The sequence below is a fragment of the Lactuca saligna genome, chromosome 7 (genome assembly GCF_052625555.1).
Source record: "Lactuca saligna cultivar CGN05327 chromosome 7, ASM5262555v1, whole genome shotgun sequence".
Taxonomy (NCBI): Eukaryota; Viridiplantae; Streptophyta; class Magnoliopsida; order Asterales; family Asteraceae; genus Lactuca; species Lactuca saligna.
Genome location: NC_136423.1, coordinates 61712517 through 61716432, shown reverse-complemented (window position 1 = coordinate 61716432; position 3916 = coordinate 61712517).

The window sequence follows — 3916 nt, the reverse complement described above, 5'->3', positions numbered from 1 at the left end:
TTACAATAGCATATATCAAAATTCCATGATTTTATGTGTTCATATAATTCTTGAATTTTTGATGATCATGTTCATGTTCTTATGAATTTAGAAAATGATAGGAATTATTTGCTGAATTGTTTAGGATTAATTCTTTATCATTTATGTATTTTAATGGAGTCCATAATTTGTCCTCAAGTTATGGATTACCAAAGGTCACTTTCATTTAACACACACTTAAAACACATAAGTTACATGAAAATGAAGAGTCTTCATTTTTATGAACCTTTAATTCATAAGTTATGAAATGAAGAGTTTTGCAAAGTTACAAAACTTGCCCTCAAGTTTTGGAATTTGTAAAGTTTCACACACTTTAATAAACTTTAATTCCAAACCCTAGAGTTTTAATAGTTAAAATTCAACCCTTATACTATTTATAACATTAATGGTTAATTATTATATATATGTATAAGAATAAGTCGTTTTACCGTTAGTAGGCCTCATTCACGAAGCCGGTATATAAGGTGGGTATAAGGTTGTTGCCTATAAAATGGCGACTTAATGGGTGTATACTCTCACCCACCGCTTGCTTGATCGGTGGAGGGTCGTTAGCCGAACGGGTAGAACAATGACTTTAAATCATCATTAAAAGTATAATGAATATTATAAAATAACTAAACTCTTTTAATTCCCAATCTTAGTTATTTTAGGAAAATGTGAACATGGTGCTAGTCCATGGAATTCACACTTTGTACCTTACCAAGTCGTTGGTGGAGCGTGTGTGGTTAACCGACACACTAACTAGGACTAATAAGGATCACGAAGGGTGACTTAATGTTTGTTATAGATCAATGGAGCATGTGTGGTTAACCGGCACATTGATTAGGTGATAATATTAAGGGTACCAAGTGAATTAGTATGGTTATTCACACCTTCTTTTGTGATCCTCGGCATCCCAGTCACAAAACTTGAAGGGCGCAATCGAGATTGAAACATGCCATTGAAAAGTTCAATGAATCTCAAAAGAATCTAGGAATTTCATATCCAATTAAACCTAATAAATCATTTCGTTTTCATGGTGGAAATTGGTGAATCGTCATTCACCTACCTTTCAAATATATTATTACTTAGATTACGGCATCCCTCTTCTACGTGTAATATATTGTGATTGGATCCTAGCCTTAATATTACATTTGGGTGTCTTATTAAGGATCCTAAATATCTAATCTAAACTTACTTTCTTCTTTCAGATGTCTTCCAACACTAATGCTTCAGGCTCTAACCCAACTGGTTCTTTCTCTCTCATGAATCTTTGTGGGAGGGTCATCTTTGATGGTTCCAATTTCATGGATTGGATTAGGAACATCAGGATGGTTACTCGTTACGAGGACAAGGAATATGTCCTCGATAAGGAGTTAAAAGAACTTGATGAGTCTACTGCTACTCCTGAGGAGATCGCTGAATTCAGGATTCATGAGAGAGATGCTACTAAGGTGGCATGTATCATGATGGCCACGATGACAGCCGAGCTCCAAAAGTCGTATGAAGATTTCTACCCTTTTGAGATGCACCAAGACCTGATGGTAAGGTACCATCAGAGTGCTCGTCAGGAGCGGTATGAAATAATCTCCTCCATAATAACTACCCGCATGAAGGACGGTGAATCCGTCACGGGCCACATGCAAAAGATGCAAAGGTATGTGGACCGTTTTCTGAAGCTGAATGTTAACATCCCCGAGGAGTTGGCAATTGACATCATTTTGCACTCCTTGCCTTCTTGTTATGACCATTTTCGAATGACATATCATATGAACAAGGAGGAAGTTACCCTCAGCAAGCTTCAAGGACTCTTGAAGACCGCTGAAACCGGTCTTAAGGGTAAAGCGGTTGTTACCTCTACTACTCCTACTCCAACTTCTACCCTTGTTTTAGCTATTGGGCAAGGCAAAGGGAAAAAGAGGAAGCACCCTTCGAAGGGTACCAAGGGAAATTCTCTTGAAGGCTCCTCATCAAAGACCAAGAACGGTTCTGCCACTCCTTCTGCCATTCCCAAGGATGCTGAATGCTTTTATTGCCATGAAAAGGCACACTGGAAGCGAAACTGCCCTAAGTACTTGCAGGATCTAAAGGATGGGAAAGTGAAACCCACCTATGCAGGTATTTACACTATATTGTCTAATTACTCAACATACTCTAACTCTTGGGTGCTTGATACAGGATGTGGTATTCACATATGTTCTGATTTGCAGGGCCTAAGAAGAAGTGAGGATGTGGAGCACGGGAAGATAAACTTAATCATGGGGAATAGGAAGGCTTCACCTGTTTCCAAGATTGGAGTTTATACTTTGGTGCTTAATAATGGGTTAAAATTAGATTTGAATAAATGTGTGTACTCGTCTGAAATGGCGAGGAATATTATTTCTTTTCATGCTTTGTACAAACAAGGTTTTACCTTTTCGTTTGATAATGAATGTGGTGGTATTAATGCTTTCTTTAATAATGTGTTTTATTTTAAAGCATTACCTTGTGATGGTGTGTATGAAACTGTGTCGATTGTAGACAACTTAGGAAATAATGTGTTGTATATTGATTCTTCTACTATCCTAGATAAAGCATCATTGTGGCATTGTCATCTTGGACATGTAAACAAGAAACGCATAGGCCAACTCCAAAAGAGTGGAGTCTTGGAATCATTTGACCTTAAATCAGATGATAGTTGTGAATCTTGTCTACTTGGAAAAATAACAAAATCACCCTTCACTGGAACTTGTGAGAGGGGTGAAGGTTTGTTGGACCTAATACATACTGATGTATGTGGGCCATTCAAAACCGCCACAAGGGATGCTAATCGGTATTATGTGACTTTTATTGATGATTTTAGTAGATATGGGTATGTCTACTTAATCAAACATAAGTCCGAAACCTTTGAAAGGTTTAAGGAATTCAAACAGGAAGTAGAAAATCAATTGGGCAGGAACATTAAGATGGTTCGATCCGATCGAGGTGGTGAGTATCTTAGTACCGAGTTCCTTGACTATCTTAAGGAGTGTGGGATTGTCTCACAATTGACTCCTCCCAGGACACCACAGCTGAATGGTGTAGCTGAGAGGCGTAATCGAACCTTGTTGGACATGGTTCGCTCTATGATGAGTCGAGTTTCGTTACCAGTCTCTTTTTGGGGGTATGCCTTAAAGACTGCCGCCCATATCCTTAATCTAGTCCCTACAAAGAAGGTTACCAAAACACCTCATGAGATGTGGACTGGGAAGGTTCCCAATTTGGACCACATCAAAATTTGGGGTTGCGAAGTCTTCGTGAGGCGTGAAACTCATGATAAGCTTGAACCCCGAAGTGAAAGGTGTATTTTCATCGGCTACCCACAGAAATCCTTCGGTTACCTCTTCTATAGACCCATTGAGAATGTGGTCGTTGTAGCACGAAGAGGGATCTTTCGCGAGAAAGAATTTATAAGCCAAGGAGACAGTGGGAGGCAGATTGATCTTGAAGAAATTCAAGAATCAATTGGTGAAGGAACCTCAGACACTAGCAATCAACCTGAGGAGGAAACTCCTGTTGATCCAGCTGACGAGTCTGTACCTCCGAGGCGTTCCACACGGGTTAGGAACACACCTTCGTTTTATTATGGTTTTCATATTACTACGGAAGGTGATACGTTTATTAGTGATAGTACACTAGTAAATTTGGATGAACCTAGCAGTGTTAAGGAAGCCATGGCAGGCCCGGAGTCTGCTAAATGGAAGGAGGCTATGGACAGCGAGATACAGTCCATGTATGACAATCAAGTTTGGAACTTGGTTGACAATGTACCAGGACGTAAAATAGTCGGGTGCAAATGGATCTTCAAGAAGAAGACAGACATGGAAGGAAAAGTGCATACTTATAAGGCTCGACTGGTTGCGAAGGGTTTTACTCAAAC